At 47.9% G+C, this 27542-nt stretch overlaps 1 protein-coding gene across 3 annotated transcripts in view; it reads left to right on the top strand.

Moving 5' to 3' along the window:
- TENM4 (teneurin transmembrane protein 4) overlaps window positions 1-27542 on the top strand; it is a 709295-nt gene that overhangs the window by 265845 nt on the left and 415908 nt on the right. Inside the window, exon 4 of one of the 3 annotated variants that reach the window (XM_072969128.1) lies at window positions 18146-18242. The exons of the other annotated variants lie outside the window; for them this stretch is intronic. The gene's annotated coding sequence lies outside the window, so the exon portion shown is untranslated. The remainder of the gene's footprint in view (window positions 1-18145; window positions 18243-27542) is intronic. 3 annotated transcript variants of the gene reach the window in all.

The following is a 27542-nucleotide window of genomic DNA, read 5'->3' on the forward strand; positions in this document are numbered from 1 at the left end:
TGTATACTTTCCAAATATTGACAAACTCTGTTCTGTTCAATCCACTGCTGTAGTTAGCACCATTTTGCCTCATGGACAGCCACTGGCCATGGCTCTCTGTCCAGTGCTGGTCTCCCAGTGTAGCAGAATCTCACTGCGCAGCTTCCTTCCCGAGCCTGCATGACCCTTGGAAGAAGAGGGATCTCCTTGGTGTGAAATGTTGCCTCTGATGCTTCCCACTAGACTTCTGAAAACACTAGACCCCTTTAACAGCACTCTTCTCCTAAAACTGCCAAGTTCCCACCATCTCGGGAACATGAAGAGCTCATGAGAATACAATAAAACCACCCTGCTCTCTTTAAGAGTAAAGATGATCGGAGCCCAGGAACAAAGTCCTGTCCCAGTCTCATTCTTCCTTGGAAAAGGGAATGAAAATCTTACACTTCTTCCAAATTAATGTCAGGGTCCCCTGCCCTACCCGAGAAGGCTTTCCTGCTCTACCAGCAAGAAAGAAACCCAAGTTAAGTTCCCTGTGAGACATCCTGCTGTGATGTATGCACTCAGTAAGTGTTCACTGAGCAGCTACAGTGCACTGTATTGGGTACTGGGTTCAAATGCAAATACCCCATGGTTCTGCCCTTAATTTACACTGAACTGTCTAAGTTTTAAATAATCAGTTGACACCCAGTCTTCCAGCGAAGGGCAGTGGCTTGCCCAAGGTCATGCAGCAGGTAAGTGTCATAATTAGAACTAAGATCAGTGTCTTCCAGCTCCTTGTCCAAGCTACAAATCTGTGTGGCTTTCAACCTGGGGATCAGGAAGCTGTGAACACATGTCTTTTGCTGCCTGACAACATCGCCTTTGCCCTGGTCTCTGGCCACGGTGGGACTGGCAGTGACTTGTGGTTAAGTGTGAGTTTCATCATCCCTCGTGTGGGAGGGAGCGTATCAGGTGGTCTGACACCAGATCTTGTAAAGAAAACCATCGCAGAGAGCCGGAGCATGACCAGAGATTTGTTCAATTAACAGTCTCTGGGGGAGCTCTGGTTACTGCAGCACAAATGTGATGATTGAAGAGGCAGCTTGGTGGGAGGGGAAGGTCTGGGAGACCGGAGTCTGTGTTCCGTTGCCAGTACCCACTGGCTCTGTGATCTGAGCAGGTTACTTAACCTCTCTGAGCATCAGTGTTGTCCCTCTCATGATCCGCTCAAAAAGAGGAACCTAGTCGGTTCCCAACGGCTACTGAGGCTGAGAACCTGGGCTTTATTCCCGAAGATATCAGTGCATCAGTTATCTCTGGCTGTATAACAAACTACCCCAAACTTAGCAACCATTTATTATCGCTCCCTCATCTATGGATTGGCTGGGCAGCTCTGCTGATCTCTGGGAAACTTGGCTGAGCTCATTCATGTGCCTGAGGTCAGCTTAGGGTAACTAGCCATTCCCATTTGCCTGGGACTGAAAGCGTTCCTGCGGTGTGGGGCATTCCGCTTAAAACTGGGAAAGCCCCAGGCCAAAGGGGATGAGTTGGTCACCCTGGGTCAGCTGGTGGATGAGTCCAGAGCTGATTGTCATCTGGGGCCATGGAGAGCTGGAGGTAGGGTGGCTGGGCTATGTACCTCTTGGCATCCAGTAGACTAGCCTTGGCCTGTCAGCTGAGCAAAACTCCAAGAGGTCAGGAGATATGTGCTTAACACTCACACATCATCACGTTGCCTCATCCTGCTGGTCAAAGCAAGGTACAAGGTCAGCCCAGATTTGACAGATGGGGTAATGGTCTTCACCTCCAGATGATAGGATCTGCAGTCACAGTACAAAGGGGTGTGAATACGAGGAGGGAAGAATTGTGTCAATTTATAATCAGTGTGGGGCCAGCACTAAGAGCTCTGCTTCCTGAAGCAGTCAGATACTGTGTCTACCAGCCACTGGGACACCAGGATCCATGAATGTGTTGATGAAACAGAGCAGGCTTGGGTCCTCCCAAAGACTCTTTTCTTTGTGTCTTGCTTTCTTCCCACTCTCCTTAGCCCATATGGTTCCCATTTAATGGAATACCCTTCCTTCCTCTTTGCCTAGCCGACTCTTCTCTTAAGAAATGCAGCTTGGCAGTCACTTCCTCCAGGAAGCCCACCCTGACCTCCCAATCTGGTTTAGCATCCTCTCACCCCCAACGACCACCACCCCGAGCTCCCACACCCTCTATGCTTCCCTGAATCACAGAACCAATCCCTGGCACCAGCACTGTGGAGACTGGGAGCTCCTGATGTCAGGGGTGGTAGAATTCGTCTCTGCATCCTGGTACCCCACTGAGGGCAGGGGACGTAGCAAGTGTGCAGGCGATGTTCGCTGAAGAGGCGGCGTGTGGTCACCACTCATTAAAGGTCCAGCTGGGATGGGAGCCCAGGTCTTTTCAAGCCCTGGAGTCATGGTTCTACCCCTTGCACTCAGGTCCCCGTCAGCTGCAGATGTCAGCATCACCCTGCTCCCATCTGCCAGGCATGAGACAATGATCTAACTGTGGTCCCATCTCTGCAAACCAGTTCCTGCTTTTTTGGGCCTTGGCACTGTCGGGGGTGAGAGTCTGCACACGAATGACAACAGTGATGTGCTTGTCAGTGTGAAAGTCAGCCCTGCGCCAGGTTCTGCCTGCCATGGTGCTGTGACACACTTTTCAGAATCCCTGCAGGTGCCCAGTACTGGTGCCCTGGCCACAGTCCTGCAGGCCCTGTGGACACAGAGGAGCCTGGTTTAGGTAAGGGGAGAGTCAGGCAGTCTTGAGGTCCTCCTCTTGCTCCTCTGCCTGCTCCCTTCTCCACCCATGGTCACCACCCTTGTGTGGCTCCCATCTGCTTCACCTGGAGCATTCAGACAACCTCTCCACTGGACTCCTTGCCTCCACAATCGCACAACCACCTCAGAGTCAGTGGTGCATTTCTAAAATGCAGGCAAATGTGTGCTTAAGAGCAAGACTCAGCAGCTGGACCACTCAGTTTCTACCACTTCTGACTGGGCAACCTTGAGCGATTTTGTTAACCTCTCTATGTCTCCTCATTTGTAAATGAGGAGCTATCTGTGTCTTGAGGTTGCTTTGAGGATTAGCTGCAGTGACATGTGTAAGGTGGTATGTGTAATATAGAACATTCCCTGGGGCAATTAGTGCTTAATACATGTTAACCAGTATTGTTATCATTTCTGCCCTGCCTTAGACCCTTCCACAGGTCCCCAGTGGCCACACAATGAAGTTTCAGCTCCTATCATAAAGATCAGGCTTTTGCCCTTTACCCTTCCTCCTTCTTCCTGCCTTGAGCGCAGAGAGACTGCTTGCAGGTGCAGCAGCCATCTTGCAACCATGAGGAAAATGTTAAGGATGGCAGAGCTGTTTGTAAGGTGAGAGGAGCCCGGGGCCCTGATGACACTGTTGAACTGCTGTGCCAGCCTGACTACTTTTCCCAGACTACTTATGCATGAAACAAAGAAACCCTGTGTTTGTTTAATAGTGAGGAAAAATCCTAGCTTCTATGCCTGGCATTCATGAGTCTCCAAAAGCTGGTCCCTTTTCCTTCTGCAGCCTCATTTCTGAAATCATTTCCCATCCCACACTCATTGACTTTATGTTCTCGCCAGACTGACCTACGTGAAATTCCTTCCAAACTCCTTGCTATTTTGAACCTATAAACCATCATTCATGCTTTTCTTGCTTGACTTCTGTCTGAAACTTCCTGACCCACTCTCACCTAGTTTCTGTCTGGCAAACTCCTATTCATCCTTCAAAACCCCGTTTTGATTTTAACTCCTCTGTGAACATGTAACTGACTTCTCCACCCAAATTGATCACTGCCTGCCTACAAAATTGAGCTAGAATGTCTGAGTTTGATTCCCACTTCTGCCACTTACTAGGAATTCCAATCTCTCTGTGCCTGAAGCAAATAATAAGGTTTTATGACAGTTAAATAAGATAATAAGCATCAATCACTTAGAACTGCCAATAGTAAATACTCAAGTGTTAGCATCCATCCTCATCATCATTCTTATGCTACCAGGTCTATCATCTCCTGCTCATAAACTCTGAAGAGCAGGGATTGTTTGATTCCTCTCTGAAGCCTCTGCCTCTAACATAGTGCCTGGCGCACAGAGTGGGCATCAGGAAATGTGGCTGAGTTCACTAATGGAAGCCTTTAAGAAAGCAGACTATGCTCTGTCCCCTCCATGAGCCCAGAAATGGAGCTGATAAGTTGAGGGTGAGGAAACAGCCTCTGCTTCCTGCTCTGGAACCTTTCTCAGTGAGATCTCTAGAAGAGCCTGTCTTGATCTGCATCACATCAGAGGGGACAGTAAGGGTAGAAGTCCTCCATGGAGGGTCATGGGCCGTTCGAACACTGAAGCTCATCTGCCTCCACTGCTGTGTTGAAGGTTCACGAGTGCAAAGTGTGAGGAGTGGGAGCCAGGAGAACCCGCTTTGGGGCTCCAGACCCCTCTGGCTCCGATCAGGACCCGCAAAGCCCTCCCTGCTCAGAGTGAAGAAGGAATGTCCGACCCTCCTGCGGTGTCAGAGTTAGGCAAAGCTGGGTGCCTCTGATGGTTCCTGGCCATGTGGCCTGGACAAGTGATTTCCACTCTTTGAGCCTCAGTGTCCACATCTATGACAATGGGTTTATAGCATAGATTGTTGTGAGGAGCAGGTGTAACAGCAAGCATGAAGCACCTGGCACAGGGCCTGGCCAGCACTAAGTGCCCAGCTAACATCCCTTCCTCTCTCCTTTCCACCCTCTTCCTCCCCGCTGTCCGTACACTTGGGTTCAGGAGATTTCCATCCTCCCAATGAGGGGGACTGGGTGTGGGGTAAGCAGGCTGGTTCTCGAGGTTAAACATGCTGCTTTCACCAGGATGTGGTCTAGGAGCCCCTGAGGCACGGGGGCCACGTTTGTGCCTGCCAAGGCAACTGGCTTTCCCTGGAGCACAGCTTGGGCTGTAGAATGACCCCAGCGGGGCTGAAGGGTCATCCAGCATCGTGTGGACACGGACTGCGGGATGCTCACGGGGACTGCGGGGACGTGGCCAGGCTCCGCGGCTCTGCACGCACTGCTGGTACGAGGAGTTCCTGCTGGGCTCTGGCCCTGCTACCTTGGATCCAGGAGGGAGGCTGCCAGCCAGAGCCTGGGAGCCCAACGACCAGACCGATGGGTGTCTGAGCGGCCAGGGTTGGGGGAGGAGAAGGACGCAAGGGATGGGCTGCTCTTTCATCTCTCTGAGATTTTGTTTCCTCGTCAGCAAAAGGAGGCTGATGGAGATTTGATGCAGTAATTGCTGGGATTCCAGGGAAGCCAGAAGCTAATACCCACATTCCTGGTCTAAATTCCAAATTAATTGGGACATAGAGGAGTCAGATAATCACAGCAAATACTCATATCCCGTCATCACCGCTCGTTCAGCGCTAACACTGACTTAGCACTTAGTGTTTGTTAGCCTCGATTCAGAGCACTTCACAACGTAGCTAATTTAATCCTCCCAGCAATTCTGTAAGGTAGGTACTATTATCATCCCCGTTTCACAAATGAAGACACCAGTGAAAGTTTAATTAATTTGCCCCAAGTCACACAGCTAGTAGACAGCAGAGCAGGATTTCATGCCGGTGGCCCGGCTTCAGCGGTCGTGATCTTGCCCACTGCACTGCTCCAGTGATGGGCTGGACATGGTGCAGCTGTAGACCTGTAGCCAGAGGTCCTTGCTGACACTGCCTTCTAGAATTCGAGGCCGTCCATGCAGGAGAAGGGAGATTGGCTTTCTGTAGGCCATTTGAGGGGGGTACGGGGCCGGAGGGGTTTCAGGGTGAGGGAGGTCCAGTTTTGTCTGCCAAACCCATCAGTCCAATCGCTCGCCCTCCTCTCAGAGGGTGCGTTAGTTTCCCAGGTCTGCTGCAACTGATTGCCACAAACTTGGTGACTTAAAACAACAGAAATGTATTCTCTCACAGTTCTGGAGACTGAAAGTTGGAAAGCCAGGTCAGCAGTGCTGGCTGGTCCTTCCTGGAAGCCTTGAGGGGGAATCCGTGCCATGCCTCCCTCGTAGCATCCTCGGTGTCCCTTGGCTCGTACCTCATCGCTCTGGTCTCTGCCTCCATCTTCACATGGCATTCCCCTCCGCACCTCTGTGTCCTCCATCTTTTCTAAGGATGTTCTCATTGGATTTAGTGTCTACCTTAATCCCGTATGATCTCATCTGGACCTTTACCTTAATTACATTGGCAAAGACCCCAATTCTGAAGAAGGTCACAATCTGAGGTTCCCAGGAGACATGAATTTTGAGAGGATGCTATTCAACCACAACAGGGAGGATTAAGTGAGCGAGCAGGAGAAGCCAAGAGTGTTCCTCTAAAGGAAGTTTCTCCATGAGGCAACATGATGCAGAAGATTCCTCTGGTATTAGTAGATATTAGCTTGACTGCTTTGACAGAGATCAAAGCAGCAGTGTCCAAAGCATAACAGATGCTTGCTTCCCTTGCACATAAAACCTCAGCTGGGGGCATAGAGATGTTCTGCTTCACAAGGTTCTGCAGAGACTGAGGCTTCTCTGTCTTGTGGCTCCACCCTGCCCTAGGGTAAGCCCTCAACTCCAAAGGCAGAGATGGCTCCCGAGAGAGGGCCCTGCTTTAGCTGGCACATGGTGAAGTAGGCAGTGGAGGGCACCCAGCTCCCCCATAAGGGCACAGCCGAGAAGTTGCATATAACACCTCTGCTCGCACCCATTGGCCAGAACTTAGCCCATCATACCTCGCTGCAAGGGAATCTGGGCAATCTAGTCTTTGGCTGGGAGGTCAGGTGACCGGCTAAAACTCACGGGATTCTATTTCTGAAAGACAAGGAGATGGATTACTGGGGGATGCGGGCACAAAGTATGGGAAGTCCCTGGAACTTGGTAGGTAATTCAGCAAATGATGATTTTGATCTTCTGCTATGACATTGCTGATAACCTCTTCTCACTGGCCCCACGCCAGTAAACCTCTCTATTTTCCATTGACCTTGTCACCTGTCATCACATAATCCGAACACAGACAGATCATGCCTCCATAATCCTACAACAGTCCACTCCTTTTCACACTCCTTAACCTGTCTCACAAAGTCTGCTGCTCTCCAGGCCTGCCTGCCTCTCCAGCTCATCCCTGTACCTTAGGTTACAAATCCCTGGCGTAGGGAGGTGCTCCAATTTTCTGCAGCTCTGACTGCCAGGAATCTCCTATGTCCTAGAATCTGAACCCCCAGGCACTGCAGGGCCTGCCCCTGCTGAGTGGATGTCTTCCTGCGTACTGCAAGAGTTTGTGGAATTTTCTGGCATTAGAGGGTGAAAGTCAAAACAGTGATTACAAGAACATCTGTTCCTGAGTGGAAAGCGTATCCTCTACACACCAGGACACATGCCTGCACAGTTCAGCAGGCTGGATGTTAAAATGGAAGAGAATGTTCTGGGAGTGAGGACTAATGGACCCAGCCGAGATGGAGGCTCTGCTTCCTGGAAGGATGCTGTGCTGGGGAATTGGGAGGAACACATGTAGGTGGTGAGTGAGGAGCAGAGGGGAGGGAGTGCATATAGAAGGCAGTGAGTGTATGAAGGAAAGAGTGAGTGGAAGGGTGAATGAATGAATGAGTTAATGAGGAGCAAAAGAAGAAATAAATAAGTAAATACATGAATGAATGAGTGAATGATTAAATGTTTGAAATTAATGAGCAGATGAATGAATGAATGAATATGTGTGTGTGACTTTGAGTAAATGAATAAGTGAACATTGGAGGAAATGAATACTGAGGAATAATTGTGAATGAATGAGTGAATGGGTGAATGAGTCATTAAGTAAAGAGAATACATGATTGAGTCCATGCATGAGTGAGCCAGCAGTTGAACTGCTCCTTTTCTCTGGGCAGCAAGAATGTAATTGTGGGGCACGACAAGAGTTTGATCTAGCTGGGGGCCCAAGGCCAGAGCTAGCGTAGCAGAGCCAAGGCTCCATCCCTGGCTGTCTCACCCCAATGGGTGTCCGCAGCCCGCTGTACTTTGGCTGATCTGAGTACACTTTGTAAGGGACAGTGATCCTTTCTTCCTTAAAGAACCTTGGCAAAATCCTGGTGCAGAAAACTACCTAAAAATAAAAGGCTTATAGGTACATTTTATTTGTGGAAATGTTTCAAGGGTAGATTTTCTCACTTTGGACTATGCACATTCCCCATCAAATTCACAGAAAGTCCTGAGAAGGGGTTAGACAGGGCGTCGAAGGATATAGGTGCAAAGTGCCAGGGTGCAGGGAGCAGGGTCCCTGGGTCCCGCACAGGCTGGGAACAGCCTCTGAGAGCAGAGGGAAGCTGGAGGGCAGGATAGTATTGGGTTGGCTGGTAGGACAGGCGGTGGGACAGATGCCATTCTGCCTTTTCGCCCGAACCTGAGCAAGTTAGAAGGCGTTAGTTAGGAAGTTTTGATGCAGTTCATTGCAGCCAAGCTGTCTCCAGCACTCGCTGGGTGCTTGTTGCCACAATATGATGATGAAACTACACTGCCCCGAGCCTCATGGAGTTCAGAGCAGTGGCGCCAACAGACAAACCCGTTAATGCAATGTGGTATAATCAAGGTAGAAAGCGGGGGGCCGTGGGACCCCAGCGGGGAGTTCAGGGAATGTGTCATAGGGTACGTGGCTTTGCATTAGACCTTGGAAGGGGGCTAGAAGCTTGAGACAGTCCAGGCAGACATGCCACATGGACGGAACTGTGGAGGATTGGCAGGGCAGTGAATGTTGACGAAATCCATAGCTCCGAACACCGCATGGCTCAGTGCCAGGAAGGGGAGACTGCCGAGTTCCAGAAGGCAGGTCCTGGGTCAGGTACTGAGTGAGCATTTGTTGAATGCATGAATAAATGAATGAAGTTGTGAAAGAAGGAGAAAGCAAAGGCAGGGGATGGGGCAGGGAGGAAGGGAAATGGAGAGGACAAACAGGTCGGAGGTTTACTCCAAGTTGTAGAGCAGATTGTTGGGGGCAGCTCGGGGATTTCGGGAGCTGTGCAAGGGAGCAGGTCCAAGGGAAAGTGCTGGGTCTCTGGGTGCCTGGGGCTGTGCCCAGGTCGGCACCCGCCACATGGCTAACACTTAGTACATACATTATGAATATTTATTTGAATAAATGAAGGAAGGGCTGGTGCCTGTTAGTAGGTGCTTGAATTTGATCTGAATAAGACAGATAAGGCGACATCCTATGAGTGGCGGCCTGATTACTCCTCAGCCTTTTTTTTTTTTTTTTTTTTTTGGTAACCTCAGTCTCATGGGATTTACAAGCTGGAACAGCCTTCAAGAAAGATATACTCTAACCCTCTGCTTTTATGGGTGAGAAAACTGCGGCTCAGAAAGAAGAAGTGGCTTGTCCTTCTGCATTTTCAGTTTCTGATGGGATTGATAATTACCAGTCAGCGGGAGAGAGGGTATAGCTCAGAGGTGGAGTGTGTGCTTAGCATGCATGAGGTCCTGGGTTCAATCCCCGGTACCTCCACTAAAAATAATAAAGTAGATAAACCTAATTATCTCCCCCCCAAAGTAAATAAATAATAAAATAAAATGAAAATAGAATTACCAAAGTTCTGGAGGGCCCAGCTCTGTCTCCTGCGCTGCCGCTGACTGGGGGGCACAGCACACTGTCTCTTCTCTCACGGACATGAGTCATCTCTAAAGCCCCTTCAGGTCCTCCCTCCCATCTAGCCCATTCACCCCACATATACTCACCAAGCATCTGCCCATGTGGGGTGGGGTTCTGTGCTAAGTCCTGGGGGAGACGAGAGAGAAGGCTCCCCCAGCTCCACCCCAGGTCCTCACCCACGTCACGTCATCTCAGCTCCTGTCATAGAATAGTTTTTAAATGCTCATGCACCTGCTGTTCCACCCGACTGTAAGCTTCTCGGGGGCATTTTTCATTTTTGTGCTCCCTGAATTTCTTCCTGGAGCAAGGCAGAGAGCTGATGCATAGATTAATTTAATGTATTGATTATTATTATTGTTTTGTACCCAGAGCACCTTGCCCTGGTAACATTCACTGGAGATATTCATTGGAGACAGTCAGATAAGCAGATAACTTCACCCAGGAGGAATCACACCAGCAGGGAAAGCCCAGGAGCCGTGGAACCTCAGAAGTTGAGCCCCTGATCTCGTCAGAGGGTGAGGGAGGCTTCCAGGAGGAGGTGACCTTCAGCTGAGTCTTCAAGGACAAGAAGGAATTACTCAGGTAGAGATGAGGTGACAAGACAAAGGAAACAGCATGTACAAGGTGCTTGAGGCCTGAGAGAGCCTGGCCCATTTGAGGATCTGCTGGTGATTTTTGATGATGCTGGAATCACACCCTTCCCCTCTCCCCACTCCAGAACTCCCTGAGGGGCGTGTATTACCCACAATAGGAACAGTAGCCAGAGAGGTGCTGGTACTGAGTTGTCCATGCTGATGAGCACCTGGGGAATAACAACCCCGACCCCCCTGACACACACACACACACACACACACACAGGACTTCAAGAATGGTGCTGGGATACTGGTTTCTGCCAGAATGGCCCGACATGCAGGGCAGGCTCTGAAGTCACTTCCCCAAGCTGCTGGTCAGGTGGCAGCAAGTGCTCAAGCCCCACCCTCTGGAGCCTGTGCATTGACTGAACACCACCTGGCCGGCCTTTCTTTTGGGCAGGTGAGTGCTATGCGCCAGCCTTATTTCTGCCAGGAAGGCGAGTCTCAGCTGTTTGCACTTTTCATGGAACTGAATCTCACCTCTTTGCAGGGAATAACTTAAAACCATGTTTTAATGTGCACATTTTTGAAGTTAAATTCATCCCCTGGCAGGCACCGTGTAGGTCAGAGGGATTGGCTGGAGAGGTGCCAGGGGAGGTGGTGGATGGAGAGGAGAGACGGGAGTCAGGGAACCTGGTCAAGAGGCAAATTCAGAAACCCAGATGTGCCCCAGATGCACATCTGCATGCTTATGTCCCAGATTTCAGGGAGAAAATGAAGGCCAAGTTGTTCTTAGAGTAGGAAGGAGGAAAAGGAGAGGGAGGGGAGGAGAGAGGAAGAGAGGGCAGCTAGCGAACTCTGCTTGGAAATAAACATCCACTGGTATTTAAACATCACATATTGTTAAAGGAAAAGAAGGCAGGTTTCCGGAGCACTCTGGAGTCTCTCTGGATGGGTTGCTCTTGCTCTGGGGTTAATATGAGGAAATAGCATTCTTAAGCACCCATATTAACCTGTCTGTTGTTCTATGGACTGTGACAGCTGCATTTTACATCTTAATGGCTAACCATTTATTTCACTCAAAAAAAAGGGGGCTTTTTTCAAGCCCATGAGGCAGGTATTCATGGCTGGAAGCTTTGTCCCCAGAAACTGGTTTCAAGGTAGAATCCCCAAGGACTCAAGCGGGCTCCAGGAGAAGCCCCCATCGAGTTACCCCCTCCATTCACCCAGATCCTCTGACTCTCTCCCTTTTCTGAGTGCCCCCTGGTTTGCCTCTCCAGACCTTCCTCTGGGCTGTTGTGGTCTCTCAGGGGGCACAGGTCACTCTCTGGGATAACGGATAATGCATAGTAGGGCCCCAAGTGCAAAGAAGAGCCCATGAGGGCTAGGAGACCAGAGGAGAAGGATGGAGCTGGACCCGATTCAGAGAAGAGGAAGTTTGCGATCTGCATCAGGGGAGGAGGGTGAAGACCGACCTGGATGAGAACAGCTTCACTTACAGGGCACCAGCCACCTGCCTGGCCTTGTCCCAGGAACTCTAAATCTATCACTCCATCCTCACAACAACTCTAGGAGGTTGACACAACTATTATTGGATAAATGGAGAAACTGAGGCACAGAGAAGTGAAGTCACTTTAAGTGATGCAGTTCTGAGTGGAGTGGCCAAGCTCAGACTGGATGTTCTGGCTCCGGAGCCCATGATTTCAACCCCGTACTAGCCGTCCCCTCTAACCCTTGACACATACATTTGTGCAGCAGGTGTTTATTGAGCACTGACTAGGGGCCGAGCACAGCTCAAGATGTGTGTGGGGGCCTCAGTTAGCAAAGCGGACCCAGCTGTGCACTGGCCCCTGAGGACACCCCCTGAGGACATCCTGGTGACAAGATGAAAGCGGGCCCTGCTTCGTTCTGGTTGGAGAGGTAGACTTCCACCAGATGTCATCAAAGAAGTACAAGTTCCCTGAAGAACACAGAGCAGAGGAGTCCACTCCAGGAAGTGACTCGAGTCTAAGGCGTGACCTAAAGCGGGGAGGTGACTCCTGGGAGAGGAAGCAGCATTTGCTCCCTGAGTATAACGTCCTGAGAGATGGGCACGGAGAGCCCAGGAAACGAGGGGGACAGACCAGGGAGGCACAGTCGGGGAAGCGTATCTGTGAGTTGGGGCAAAGGTGAAATCTAATGTTCAGTGAAGGATAGTAGGAAGCTCCTGAGGGTCTTGAACGAGAGGACAGATCCTTCAGTGTTCAGCACGGTTTCCCAAGTTTTTCACACTCACCCTCCTTTGTCTGTAAGCAATCTGGTGAAGCAGGCAGGTTTGGGGTTCTTGTCCCAACCTCACTGACCAGGAAACTGAAGTTCACCCAAAATGGTCCCAAAGACTTGAAAGCATGAGGACGAGGGTCCGAGTTTTCCTGCTCAGGGGCTAGTTGGAGAGCAGAAGAGAGAGGGGGCTTCAGGGCGCCACGTGGCACTGGGACAGGGTAATCTGCAGGGTGCGAGAGGAGCTGGGAAGTGTCAGAGGGGGAGACTTTCCTCTACCCTTCTAGCCAGGTTCCTCTGGCTGCTCTAAGAATTAAATTGACGTGAGACAGATTAACAAGAGAACATCAAACAGAAGTGTACTAACAACATGCATGAGAGAGACCCAGGAGGACTGACTCGCCCAAGTGGCCGAAACCTCACCCTAAATACCGTCTTCAGCTAAAGACCAAAGAGGATGTTGGGGGCGGGGGTCTGGGACTTCAAATGGGAGAAAGGTAATTGACATGGAGATAGAAAAGCAAATGTCTGGTAAATAAATGTTTGCTGGGCCAGGCGGAGACAGTGGGACACAGAGTGGACTCTGATCTCTAAGAGATCCCCCACCACGCCCAGCCCGTATTCTTTGCCTGTGTTCTCTGGTGATAGCTCCATAACTCTATTCCTGTAAGAGGCTCTCTATCTACAACTTTTTAGGCAGTTAAGGGGAAGATCAACATTTCTTCCTGAAACTTTTGGGCCCTGATTGTTTTCAGTTTGAAATAATCGGCATATCAAAGAGACATTTCGGGGACAAGTTTTGCTCTCCCCTACAGAAGTGAAAGGGTCCAACACTGTCTCTGGCATGTGGTAGATGCTCCATAAATGCCCACTCCCCTGCCTTCAACAGGAGGATGCAAGCTTTGCTTTGGTTTTGCACACTGCCTCGCCACCATGTTCAGCAACCTCGTCAGTGGGCGTTTGGGGCAGATGTCTGCCTAGGTTGGGCGCAGTACATGAGAGAGGAGAAAGCTGGCCGTGTTTCTTGCCCAGGTCAGGATCTTTGTTTTCTAGCATCAGAATGTTCTGCCCGGAGGTCTTATAAGAAATGAACAGACTTGCCTCTGCCTGGACTCTGCAGAGGGAAACTCAAGAAGACAACTTTCCAGGTTTTCTACTGCCTCACCCGGGGCACCTACTACGACATGCTATAGTGCTTTGGTAAGAAAAATATCTCATCAGAAAGAGCTATGTTGGAAATGTATTCACTCAAGAAGATGCACTAATATTCACTTACAATGCCCTTTCCTTACATATTTCTCATTTAATCCCCATGATGATCTTGTGAGGTTGTTACTTACCAACATTTTATAAAAGAGACTTGATGTGGTTGTTATTCATGGCACACATTAAACAAAAGCCTAAAAAGTTCCTCTCTGATCCCAGTCCAGTCTCCTTTCAGCTGCACGACAGTGTCGTTCTTGGTCCATCCTTTGATACTTCCTACTCAGAGCCATCACGACCATCTTTTCCCCACCCTTGGATTTTCCTGCTCGTTGGAAGGGCTAGGCGTCATCCTAGTCACTGGAAGAATGAGCATGGACCCATCTGGAGGGGGCTGTATTCCAGAATTCATGCTTCCCAGGGAGCCCAGAACTCAGAGTTAACGGTCCTACCTCTGTGGCATGTCCACCAGACATCAGTAGATGTGCCAGCCAGCATTAAAACTGTGGCATTGGAAGGGGCCAGAGGAATGTGGCTGGCTCCCAGCCTCTTATTTTCCCATTCCACTGGAAGGTCGTGTTCATTCGAGCTTTTAAATCAAAAATAAATTATTGTAATCCATTTGCTGATTATACCATGCTGAAGTTCTAGACGCTGTAAATTGCAGCCATAATAGATCTAGATGAAGTTTCTGGGAGTTTATTTTTAGCGGTTCAGAAAGCACCCAGTTTCCTAGAGGCTTCATCCTCAAGTCTGGGAGGGGGCAGGGAAGATGTGTCTGCACCGTCCTTCCTGCCCTGTGACTTGGATGGAGTCGCTTCACCTCTGCAGCCCTCCTCTGTCAAAGCAGGTGGTTGTAGTTGCTGATCTTGAAGCCCTGTCTGTCTTTGAAAGTCTCTCATTTCTTGATTATGGAAACTAGAATGTATTCAAACATGTCTAGCTCATCCTGGACAATGTCAGAAGCCCCCACCCCAACACGTTTGTAAACCATGGAACACAAGTGTTCAGAAGCCTCAGGCTGAGTGGATGTATGGTCCCCTTTTCTGATCCTTATTTTTGGGGGATGGAGAGAGGTGGGAGGGTTTTTATTTATTTTGCCCCAGCTGTGTGCATACTACACTGCTGGGTGCTTGCATTTGAGTGAAGGCCAGTGTCCTCAGCTTTAGTCGGCTGGTCATGAACATCTGTGTGCCAGGCACTGGGCTTGGTTCTGACAACATCGTGCAGGTGAAGTGGGTGCAATTCCTGGTTCCAGGGAGACCAGCAGGGGAGATAAAGCATGAAATGAATATGCTGAAGTGTGTTTTGAACTGCAGTAATAGCCATGGATGATTAAAACACCGCATGTCATCAGAGATGTCACAGACTCATTCTGGCGGAGGTCCAGGTTCACGTGTGCCTGATAGGAGAGGAGAATCAGGGCGGGCTTTGAGGATGAAGAGGAATTTGAGCAGGGCTCGATGTATAAATAGGATTTAGAAGTGTAGGGACTGGGTAAGGGAAATCGCACAGACGTGCTTTGGTAACCTTGGAAACCACCCTGGCCAGATCACAGGGATGACTGTCCCTGACCACCCAGCATTCACAAATGCCTGGCAGAGCACATTGCTTCTCCACACACCATGACCTCCAGCAAATTTTCTTCCATTTTGACAAAAGTATGATTTTTTTTCCAAAGCATTAAAAAAAAAAGTCCTTTGGAGCAATTCCTGTGTGTGGATGCTTCTGGGTGAACAATCTTCCACTGTATTTGTATGATTATGGGGTGGATGGATGGATGCGTGGTCAGATGGATGAATGGATGGTTTGGTATCATTGTAGAGCTGCCACAGGAAGGAAATCGGAGCAATTAAACCGGCTGGGCTTGTGGGTAGCTTTATGGGAAGAGGACGTTGGAGCTGGGCTTTGAACAATGAGTGGAATCTTGTCAGCTCACAGTGCAGATAGAGGTCTTCTATTCAGCGGGAAGCAAAATGGAAGCATGAAATTCATGACATTGTGGGAGAAGGGCAAGTTGCAGAGGCCAGGGCAGGGGAGGGGAGGATGAGTAAATGTAGTGGCTGAGACCACAAGCTTTGAATTAGACAGATGCTGTCTTGAATCCCAGCTCTGCCATGGAGTAGCTGAGTGATCTTGGGCAAATTACACTTCTTCTCATGGCTTTTTCTTTCTCATCTGTAAAAAAAGGAATATTAATAATACCTACCCCAAGTGGTGGTTGTAAAGCTTAAGTACAGTAACGTTTAGCACAGTGATTGGCATATGTTTAACCTGTACTTAATAAGAGGTAGTTTATGGTTCTAATTTTATTGAAACAATTGAATTAAGTTATGAAACTAATATGTTGTATACCCATTTTATATCGACAAAACAAATTACAAAAATGCCAATTTAAACCTCAAAATTTAAGAAGAGGGAGCTGTTTACTCTTTCACATTTAAGGATGAGGCAAAGAGAAAAGAACTAGCAAAAGAGGTAGAGAAAGTCCTTGCAGGAAAAGGAGAATCAAAGAGTTTGTTATAGATGCCACGGCAGGGGAGTTTCCAGAGGAGGTTGTGGTCCTGCTGGCGGATGACCCAGAGAGGCCACTGCAGATTGAGAAGTCTCTGGAATTTGCAGTGACAGCATGATTCTGATCTTAAAGAGAACATTCTAGATGTGAAGCCACACCACGGTGATTCGGAGAGGGTGTGGGTGTGGAGGAAGTGGGGGTTTAGATGACTCCTCCAGGAATTCTCTCTGAGACAGAGAAAAAGAACTTGGAGTGCGATGGGGACAAGGTCATGGGAAGGGCTTTGTTAGATGAAGACTATTTGAACTCAGTTGTTTCTCTACCTTTCTAAACCCACACCTTCATCTGACAGACATAGCATCACTGTCCTCGTCAAGATTCTGATATTCTGGCACCCCTCACCCAACACTTACCCCAGCCCCATTGGGGAATTATGCCTGCTGAGAAGATCTTGTCTGGATTTATTTTTTGTAGTTGTATTTTAAGAACCAGTAGGAATTTAATAATCTGTTGGAATAAAGCAGGTAAGAAATGATGTAGGCATTGAGGGTGATAACAGACAGATTTGAGAGACAGTAAGTAGACTGAACTGAGCCAATGTAAGGAGTGAGTGGGAGGGCAATTCAAGGAGGGACCCTGGGGCTCTGGCTTGGAGGACTGAGCGAATAGCCACACCAGCTGGTGCATGTCCCTTCTCCGCGTGGCTCCTCACCTCCATCTGCCTGGGCGACACCACACAGGCTTGTTGTGAGTAGGAAACCAAGTCGCAGTTGTGGCCATCATTTAGAAACTTTCAAACACTTTAGAAATCTAGGGTATAGTTATAAATATTGTTATAAGCAAGAAATAGTGCGTCTGGCTCTCTTTCTTACGCATTCTCTGTTTTTATCTGCGCCACCTCTATGTCAGTAAGTGTAATTCTAAATGGCAGGAGGGAACTAATGTATATTGTTCAGGTACCTTTTTACAGATAAAGAAATGGAAGGGCAGGAAAGTTTAAAAAAAAAAGCTAGCTCAAGATTACACCCAATATCTAGAGAATGTATGTTTTTCCCAAGCACACATGGAATACTCACAGCAAATGACTCCATCTGAGGCTACAAAAATGCATCTCGATAAATTTCAAGGAATCAGTACCCTACAAGCCACGTTATCCCACCACAGTACAATTAAGCTAGAAATCAATAACAGAAAGATGAGTTTGAGAAAAAAATACGTTGAGAGATACTTACAAAAACACTTCAAACTAACTTATGGGTCAAAAAAGAAAATGATAATCGAAATTATAAAATACAAGTGAATGATAACAGAAATCTTAAATACCCAAGTTGTGGAATATAGCCAAGACAGCACTGAAGGGAAATGTATGACCTTAAATGTTTGTATTCAGAAAGAAGAAGGATCGAAAATTAACAAATGGGCTAAGAATCCAATTTAAGGACAATGGTAAACGTAGATAAATAAGACAGCCTAGGGTTGCACAGTTTTAAGTGGTAGAGCCAGGATTCAAACGCAGATACGGCTGGTTCCAAAGTCCTCACTCTATCAACTACACCATGAACATTTCTCTGCGCTATTTTCCATAGCATGCCCAGTGCCTGGAAATTCTGTTTCTCCCAGAGAGTCAGAGAGCTGAGTCTATAGGGTAACTCCTTATATCAAAGGTTAGATGATAAATCACAGTCATTTATTCATCTGTCCTTTACTTCATTCATTCGTTAAATATTTATTGAGCCTTCGCTATACGCCAGGCACTGTGATCACGACTTTAGTCGCCCTTCGTCTGAGTCCTTCAGACACTAGTCTTCAGCCTGGGGCCAAAGCGGCTTTGCTGCTGCCCACTGCCCCCCACCCCTCCCCCCCCCACCCCCAAGCTGCCTAAACCTCACCTGCTGCTTGTCAGAACAGCAGCCTCGTCAAAAATGACTGATTTGTCTCTTCTCTCTTCCAACAGGTAGACTGAAATTACCATGTGTCCAAATTAAAATTGCATACTTCAAGGATTATTTGAAGGACTATTCTTAGACCCTTTTAAGAAGATTTAAAGAAAAGTGAGTCGATTTTTTTTTTACACTTCAGAGAGTATTCATGATTTAAGTTAATGATATGGGTGCTTTTTTACTCTACCTCTTAAATATGTGTTAATAGATAGACTTTATCTCCATTTATTTTATAAGAATTTTTTTCCCCTGAGAACAATGAGCAGGGAGTACAGGATTACTGCTTGCCTTCCCTGTAAGGTTTTAGTACATTTCAAAGACTTGTGGAATCTTAGAGATGAAAGGATCTTAGAGGTGTGGACCTTAGATAGATAGATAGATAGATAGATAGATAGATAGATAGATAGATAGATAGATAGATAGATAATTTGGCCTGTGCGTGGAGACCTGCAGGGACTCATGAGGAACTGGTTATCATCTCCCCACATTTAGGATTTGTATAGAGTTCTTCCATAATCTGGATTTGACATTCACTGTATCTCCTCCTCCTCACATCTTCCCAAGCCTCTTTTTCACCAGTCAGTCCTAAAAATGGTTGAAGACAAAGATCATACCTCTCCTTGAGGTCTCTTTTTATTCTTTTCCCTCCAGTAAGTCCTCATAATTTAGTTTTAAGAGCCATTCCTTTCCTGGTCACCTTCTTCCTAACACTGTAAATATCTCCTTAAATAGAGGCATCCACCTGGAAGACAGTGCTCTACCAGTATCCGTTGTCTCAGGAGATTCCTAAGAATCAGAGGAAGAGAAACCCAAGGACCAGACCTGGGTTCCAGTCCCAGCTCTGCTCTGATGATGCTCTCAGGAAAGTCCCTCTATCTCTCTGAGCTCAGAGAAAACAAGCGGTCCTAAGATGCTCCCCACCTCCGTGTGGGTAGTTTTGCTGCTTCTCAGTGTCCCAGGCACTGAAATGGGCCAGGACTTAAGGATCAGTGGGACGTGGTCCAATCTCCATCTAATTACTTGCTGACTGTGTGATCATAGGCTGTCACTTCTCCTCTCTGAGCATCTGTTTCCTCATTTGTGAAGTAAGGGTATTAATACATGTGGCCAAGGATTCCGGTGAGGGGTGCTGAGATAATGCCCATAAATCACTTGGTACGTGGCCTGGAGGAAGTGTTCAATAAATGCTAGTCCCTAGTAGTTGCATAAGTAGTGATGGGGCTGCTTCCCTCTAGTTGGAGGAGAAGACTCTGAGAGAACAGTGAATGTGTGGACATGTTTGAGAGGGGGGAGGGGAGAGGTGTCCATGTCCCCAAAACTCTCATGCAAACACAAGCCCAGCCATGGAAGGTCTATGAAATTAAAACTCTACTCAGACAAGGAAGGATTGGTTGCTGCAGAATATAATTACAAGGAAAACTTTTAGGGAGGATCTGAGTTGCTGCACAAATCCTGCCAACCTCTGGCTGCTACCGCAGCCCCAGTCCTGAGTAATAAGGATTGGTCTCTGCAGACAGAAGGTCCTTAGACCCCCCAGGAGACCTGGGGGACCTTGAGAATCACAATATATTAATAGATGTTCAGAAGGCTGGTTGTGAGGTTCACAGGAGAGACTGAATGTGAAAGGGATTTACAAACTGTGAAGTGCCCTCCTCATCTACCTATGCTTGTGTTATTCATGTTTTATGGACTATTTCAGTACTTTGGAAATTAGGAAAGAGGGTAAACTCCATGTGTAATGAACCAGAAGAGTCCAGCCCATGGATTTCTGAGCAGTGCAGCATGGGTATGTGTGCATTTATATGTCCATGTGTGCACACACATACCTGTGTGTGCATGTTTGTGCATGCACGTGTGTGTGTGAGTGTGTGTGTGTGTAAGAGAACCTTTGAGCCCTTTGGATGTGATCACCACTCTTCTCATGGTAACTGGCTGACATAGGGATGAAAACACATGCTGTGGGGCTCAGCAGCATCCCTCTGTAACTGGCCAGCTGTGTGACCTCGGCCACATTTCTGGCAGGAGTACCCCGTTTTAAACCCTGCCTTCATGGAGCTTAGCAGGTGCGGTCAGGGCTACTCTGAGGAGCTGGGAGGCTATTACACCTGTGTAGAAGTTTTCCTTCACACTGAGAAGGTACCAGGATGCGTGAGTGCCCTTCTCCCGTGGTTAATGGAATTTGTCAGAGTTCGGGGAGCGTCGTCTTGACCTGTTGGCTGAAAGGAACCTCCTGAGGCATCTTAGATTCCACAGCACCATCCCCTGAGGGCCTAGGCCGCCCGATGGATGGAAAGCCCATGGGGAACATAGCCTCTAGCCCTGTGACAAAGCCTAATTCCAGAGGTGTCCCCACACCTCAACCATCTTTCCAAGTCCCCTCTCTCAGTCTGTGCTGTGGGGCTGGTAAATCTTAAATTCAGGAGAACTGGGAACTGTGTTGTCACTGAAGGTATGGAAAAAGGATTTTTTTGAATTTGGAAATTATGATAGCTAATATCATGGCCTTTGTTCTCCTGACGGCTCCTGACTGTTCACAAGGGTGCCCTAGGCTAACGCGGCCGTGGTTGTCACTGGCCAGAGGTGCCCCTTCCAAGGGCATCCAGGTCTGGGGAAGACTGCAGTAGCATGTATTGCAGTGTTTTCCAAACTGTGCATTGTGACCCGTTAGTGGGTCAAGAAATTAATTTGGTGGTTCAAGATCATCCTGCATTAAAGTGAAACAAAGTAATCCAGTAACCCATTGAGTGGGTGAAGACATTTACAGTATATCTATTCAACAAAAGTCTCATATCCAAAATATATACAGTCAGCCCTTGAACAACACAGGGGTTGGGGCACCCACCCTCTGCCCAGTAGAAAATCCAGGAATAATTTATAGTAGGCCCTTCATATGCTCGGTTCTTTGGTATCCAAGGTTCTGCATCTGCAGATTCAAACAACCCTGGACTGTGTAACACGGTAGTATTTACTGTTGAAAAAAATTTGTGTCTAAGTTGACCCACGCAGTTCAAATCCATATTGTTCAAGGGTCAACTGTATAGTAGGAAAAAAAAAAAAAGAGGAAACTGCTACAAATAAGGAAAAGTCAAATGACCTAATAGAAAAATAAGCAAAAGATACTTCAATACTTTACAAATAAGGATATCCCAATAGCCGATAAGCGTATGAAAGCATTGTCAATTATCAGGGAATCACAAATTAAGCCTACGGTGATATACCACAGTGCACCCACGAGAAGGGCTGAAATGAAAAAGGTAGCCAATACCTAGAGCTGACAAAGATGTGAAGCAACTGGAACTCTCATATGGCTGAAGTGTAATTTGGTGTGATGACTTTGGAAAATTGTCTGGCAGTATCAGCTAAAGCAGCACATATGAACATATGCACACCAACAGCTCCATCCCTAGATACACCCACAAGACATGCGTTCACACGTTCACCCAAAAACATGGCCATCAGCGGCGGCACAGACAGAGGGTAGCATAGCCACGCAATGAAACAGCGCGCCCACCAGTATCAATGACCCTCACAAATATGATGTTGAAAGAAAAAGCCAGGCACAAAGAATCTTTATGACTGCATTTACATAAAGTACAGAAACAGACAAAACGAATCTATGCTGTTAGAAGTCAGGACGGCAGGTATCCTTGGAGGAGGAGCTGGTGAACTGGAGGCCACAGGAAGGGCTTTCAAGGTACTGGTAATGCTCTGTCTTTCTATCTGAGGGCTGGTTACATGGCTGTTTTCAATTTGTGAGGATTCATCCAGTTCCTCCTCTGTGACATGCACATTCTCTCATACTTACACCATGCTTCAATAAATGTTTTTGAAATGAATGTATAAATTATAATTTAAAAGCAAATGGAAAAGGGTAGAAAACATAGCATGGTAAGGGGAGCACTGCTGAGCGAAATGCAAGCTCCATGTGGGTACTATATGTGTGTCTAGACTGAGCTGTTGAATGTATTTCTCACTGTGAGTCACAGTGCAAAAAATTGAGAGCCCCTGATTGCATCTCACCCTCTCATTTCAAGATGAGGGCTCTAAGGCCCAGAGAAGAGAGGAATTAAGAGCAGAACTAGGGGAAAGCAGAACTGGGAAGAAGGCTGACTCTGGGCCTCCTTCTGCTGATGCTGTGTCTCCCGTTTCCACCGCTAATTGGTGGGGTGGCGTCTGGTAGGCTCCGTCTGGCACCTTAATCTCTGGGAGGCAGCCCTGTGCTTTCAGTCCAGGGGGAGTGATTGTTTTCCCACCGACAGACGGGGAGAGTCAGAGGCCCAGCCACCTCTGCAGGGGCCTGGCTCCCGCTCCCCAGCTTCCCTGCCTCTTCTGCCTGATCTGCTTCCCTCTGAGCTCCGGAAACAACACTGCTCTCCACCGTGCTTTCATTTGTGTAAAACAACTCATATGCCAAAGCTATTTTATGGTTGTAGACGTTGCAAAGCTGTGAAGAAAACACACTGGGAGAATAAGATCAGACAAAGCGTCTGTGAGTCCCGGCTTTGTACTTTTCACAAATTGTGAGTCCATTCAGAGACTTCTCTTGTGGGGGTTCAGGGGCTCCCAGCCCCTGAGGGTACAGTGAGAGCAGGGTGTGGCCCTGTCCCTGCCAGGCAGAGCCTCAGAGAGGACGGAAGTGTTGTCCAGATTTTAAGAGGCTCGGTATGAACCTCATACAGGACCTGGAACCATTTTAAATAGACAGGTCACAAAACATTGTGGCCTTCCAGCTCTTTTGACTATGACCCACAGTACAAACTACAGGGGCCCCTTCACTCAGGACACACCCTCACCAACACAGGGAGTGGGTTTGGTTTAGGATGTAATAGCCCGTGCCACCCGAGGTGAGGTGTCCAGCTGAGCCTCGGGGACGGAGTGCTGGAGGGGGCCTCACAGGAGGCTTTGTAGAAGTCAGGAGGTTTGAGCTAAGGATCCAAAACAGGGAAGCTGCACAGGCAAGATTACTGAGGACTGGCCAGCAGGTGAGAACCCCATTTGAAAGGAGCCATCTTGCATTCTGGAATCTGCGATTCCATAGAGTCAAACTGGAATCAAGCTGGAGAGAATCCAAAAGAGGTGAAGGGGGGGCCAGTAGAGGGGCCCCTGGGCCCTGATAAGGGGTGACCAGGACGCAAAGGAAGCATTGCCTGATATTCATTTGGCAAGAAATGCCCGCAGCCTTGGAGGCAGACTAAGAGATGCAGGCAGATGCAGCTATGAACATGGTGCTGTCCCAGACTTGTTTCACAGCACTCATTTGTGCCATTTGCAAAAAAAAAAAACAAAAAAAAAAACAGAGAGAATGCTTCTGAGCCCGGTCTGGCTGAAGGCAGGAGCTGGAGAGATGAGTAGACATAGTTCTCAGCCTCGCAGTCCTGCCAGTGAACTGATGGGTCAAACCCGAACACAGATTTGACATAGTAGCTATTATTCTAGGGCAAAATGTCCCAGTGTTTTACAATACATCAGCCCCACAAAAATGTTGTTTAAAAAAAAAGAGAGAAGGAGGGTTTGTGTGTTGAGTGATCTGAAAAGTACCATATGTTGAATCACTCCTGGTAGATCTCACTGTCGCTAGGACTCTAAAGGCTCTGAGAAGTCCTGTAGTGAGGATGCTAACCTAATGTTTCCCAAACTTATTTGCTCCAGAACCCCTTTTTGCATGTCTATTCAAATCCCTCTGTTTTTCTGAACTGTATTTGGGGAAGTCTATGCTAGAGATGGCCTGAGGGTGGTTGGGAGCTCTAAGGAGGGAGAAGCGGGCTCTGCGTGGGAGGACACAGGGAGAGCTCCCGAGGGGAGGCAGCGTTTGTGCACACTCTGTAAGGCCCAGTCTGAACCTCGCACAAGGTCTGGCCCCCCACAAGTGCTTGGTAAATAATTAATAAATGAAAGAATGGCTCTTGCATTGCTGGTGAAAAGAGTCCGGGGTTCTCAGCAGAGGCTGGAGACAGAGGGTATGTGGAGCAATGATGCTGGGCAAGTGTGCCTTTTTGGCAGTTAAATGTAAGGGCTCTTTCCTCTTACTTGCTGCTTCCCCCACCTTTGACTATTTTGGAAAAGGCAACAGGAGGCAACAAAGACCAAGTGGCTTAAGGTCACATACTGTGGAGCCAGACTGCCTTGAATCCCAGCCCCATCATGTCCTAGTTAGTATCTTGGGCAAGTTGCCTTAACCTTTCTGTGTCTCATCGCTTCCATCTACAAAATAGGCCTAAAAATAGAGCCCAGCTTTCCTGGAGCCCAGGATTCAGTGTTCCTATAGGCACGGCCCTCAGACAGGGGCATGCAGTAGGTGCCACATAACCACTAGCAATCCTCATTTGTTGGTGCTTCCAGTTGCTACTTCCCAGGCCTTTGTCCCAGTTCCTCTTCCCAGTGTTTCCTCACAGACTGCAGTCCTCATGTTTCTGAGCGAGGCAATCTGCACATTTGTTTTCCTTCCACCAGCATCGGGCAGGACCAGGATGGTTCTTCTTCGTTTTTTGTAGTCAGGGCTGTTGGAGATAAGTCTCAGGGTCCGTTCCCGGTTGTTAGCCTTTGACCACCCCGGCTGGATAAATATTTCTGAAGGAGTCCAGCGCATCTATTATTAATTGACTGCAAGCAGCTGCTGTACTTTCCAGGATCGCTCTGCCTGCAGATGTGTTGTAGGCAGTGTAGACTTCTCCTGACCTTGCTGCTTTCCGTGGGGTGCAGTGGCAGCGGTCCTCCTGCCTCTGTCTCCTTGGGGAGGATGGACAGTCATGTGAGCAGTGGGCACAGGGTGCACGCTGCACCCTGTGTAGTTCTGACCACGGAGCTGGTAGAATCTTGTCTACAGCCCCTACCTTCGGTATCACACCTGGTTTACGGGCCAGAAACCTGGGTGTCACCCTTGAGAGCACACTCTCTGTCATGGCCTCATGCCCAGTGGGTCACCACGTCTTAGTGATGTCATCTCCCAAACCTGCAGAATCCATCCCTTCCCTCTTGTACTGCCACCAGTGAGCAAGTCCAAGCCACCATCTTCCTCATCTTCCAGGTCCCAGCTTCTCTGATGGCTCAGCTAAATCAGAACCCCTGCTTTGGGTTCCCATAGAGCGCCCCACCTTGATTCCTTTTAAATCAACCTTCAGCTTTTACCTATTCCTGGTCTGGCCCATGAGGGTCGGGGCTGAGTTCATCTTTGTGATGATGCTCAACAAACATAAATCCCAGTTAGCAACAGACAAGACTATGATTTTCCTTTCTCTCTCCCTCCCTTCTTCCTTTCCTTCTCTCCTTTCTTTCTCTTTCTTAATTACAGCTAAAAGGGGGCCAGTGATCTCCTAGTCCAATTCCCTAGAGGAACCTCAAGGCCACCATGGGAGGAAAGGAGGCGAAATAGGCAGAACCCTGAGCCCCCAACCTAGACACTGCCCTCTATCTCCTCTAGACACTAGAATTCTACTCCAGATTTTCTTTAGAGAAAGTAAAAAGTGGCTCTTCTGTGATAAAAGGCTTGGAAAACACTGATATATCCTTATATTCTCAATTTTCACAGCAAACATGTGCGAAGTGTTTTGCATATGTTCACTCATAAACAAAGAAGGTATTATCCTCATTTTATAGATTTAGAAACTCGTGCCCAGAGTAGTTAGGAAACCTGTCTATGGTCACACAGCCAGTGTGTTCAATAGGTCCAGAATTCCTATCCAGCATTGTCAGGCTCCAAATTCTTTCCACTGCCACCTGCTGCCTCCCTAAGACCCATCATCCAACAAACTGGCTTCCCAAGCCAGCCTCTCAGTCTGGCACAGCATCCAGTGGCCAGAGACAGATCGTTGGGATTTAATTGGGCCCTACTTGCTCAGAGGGAGGGCCTTCATTCCTAGGGTTTCCTGGCTGTGTGGGCTGTGAGATGCCAGTAGAGAGAAATGATGTCCATCTAGTCCAGGGAAGAGCTGGGCTGCTCCACCAAGAGCTCCTTTATGCCTGAAATAAAGCGACCCTTGCTGAGAGCCCTGAGTCCCTGATACCTTCTGCACAACCTGGGTCTTCCTTCCCATGTGTCAGGAATTTCTCCCATGGAAATCCTGGACAAAGGGACAACCCAGGAAAAGAAAACTGCTCTAGATTGTACAAGAAGGCAGTGTTTATTTTACCTGGAACTTTAGTGTCTCTTGCCTTTCTTTTTTCCCCAAGTCCAGGTTATTTTGACTTTAATTTTGGCATGAAGTCAGGCTTATTTAAACAATAATGAAACCAGAATGGAAAACAGGAAAGCTGAGTTCTTACCCCAATTGCCTCAAGAACTCACCATGTGAGTCCCTTTGGACATATCACATGGCCTCTCTAAGTCTCAGTCGCCCCATCTTTAAAATGGGTGTGCTTGGGCAAGATGACCCTGCCCATCCTGACAAGGAGAGTTCAGAGTACTGACTCTGCACCTGTACTCCCCAAGTCTAACTCCCAGCTTTGCCCTTACTGCTGTGTGACCTTGGGTGGGTTACGGAAGCTCTGCATGGTCAGCTTCATCATCTGTAAAATGGAGTAGTGGTAATGTCTATCTCAGAGATTTGTAGTGGGATTAACAAGTAAAGCACTTAGAATAATGCCCAACACATAACTTAGTTAGTTAGTTCGTTATTGTGGTTATGATTGTGAGTATCTCCATTCATAAAACCATCCATTATGATTGTGCACTTTTGTCTAGACCGTGTCCGAATCTCCCGGTGGTTAGTGTTTATACTCTTGGCTTTCACTGGCTGAGAAAAGCTACAACAAAAAAATTGACAACAAGCTGCTGTGGATTCAGTTATGCTTGAACTCAGTGTCTATTCATCATAATAGCCCCTACATATGTTGTACAAAACATTGATTCACTTACAGGCCATGCTTGGTAAGCCTAAATACGGGTTCCTAGGTTGTTCCAGGAATAATATATCCCCATTAGAAACCTCTGATCTAGGATTATTGCTGTTTCCTCTAGCATAGTTCAAGGTCCATGGTAAGCACGAAGTTAATGTTTGAATAAACGGATGGATGGATGGATGGAAAAAATGGTTGAATGGATGGATGGATGAGTCTGTTTTACATTTGCTTCTTGATTTACTTTGAGCAGAATAGTAAGTGTGTGTATGTGTTCATATGTGTGTTTCTACAAACATTTTCAGAGAAAGCCCCAGCTCTCTCCGTCCCTAGAAAGAAGACAGTCATAGTTACATAGTTTGCATGTTCCCCTATCTTTTAGTTTATATGGTCATTTTTCACTGGAGTCCTTTAAGATGTCTGGCACTGACAAAAGATAAGCACTCCCTCTGCCTCTCCCATGCCTTTCTCCGCCAACAATGAGGGCTTTGTGCTGGGAAAGCTGCCTCTAGATGTTTCTTTCCCAAGGCCCCACAGCCTTGTCTGGCTTCTATCAAGAGTATTGATGGGGGAGGGGAC

The sequence above is a fragment of the Vicugna pacos genome, chromosome 10 (assembly GCF_048564905.1).
Source record: "Vicugna pacos chromosome 10, VicPac4, whole genome shotgun sequence".
NCBI classification, from domain to species: Eukaryota; Metazoa; Chordata; class Mammalia; order Artiodactyla; family Camelidae; genus Vicugna; species Vicugna pacos.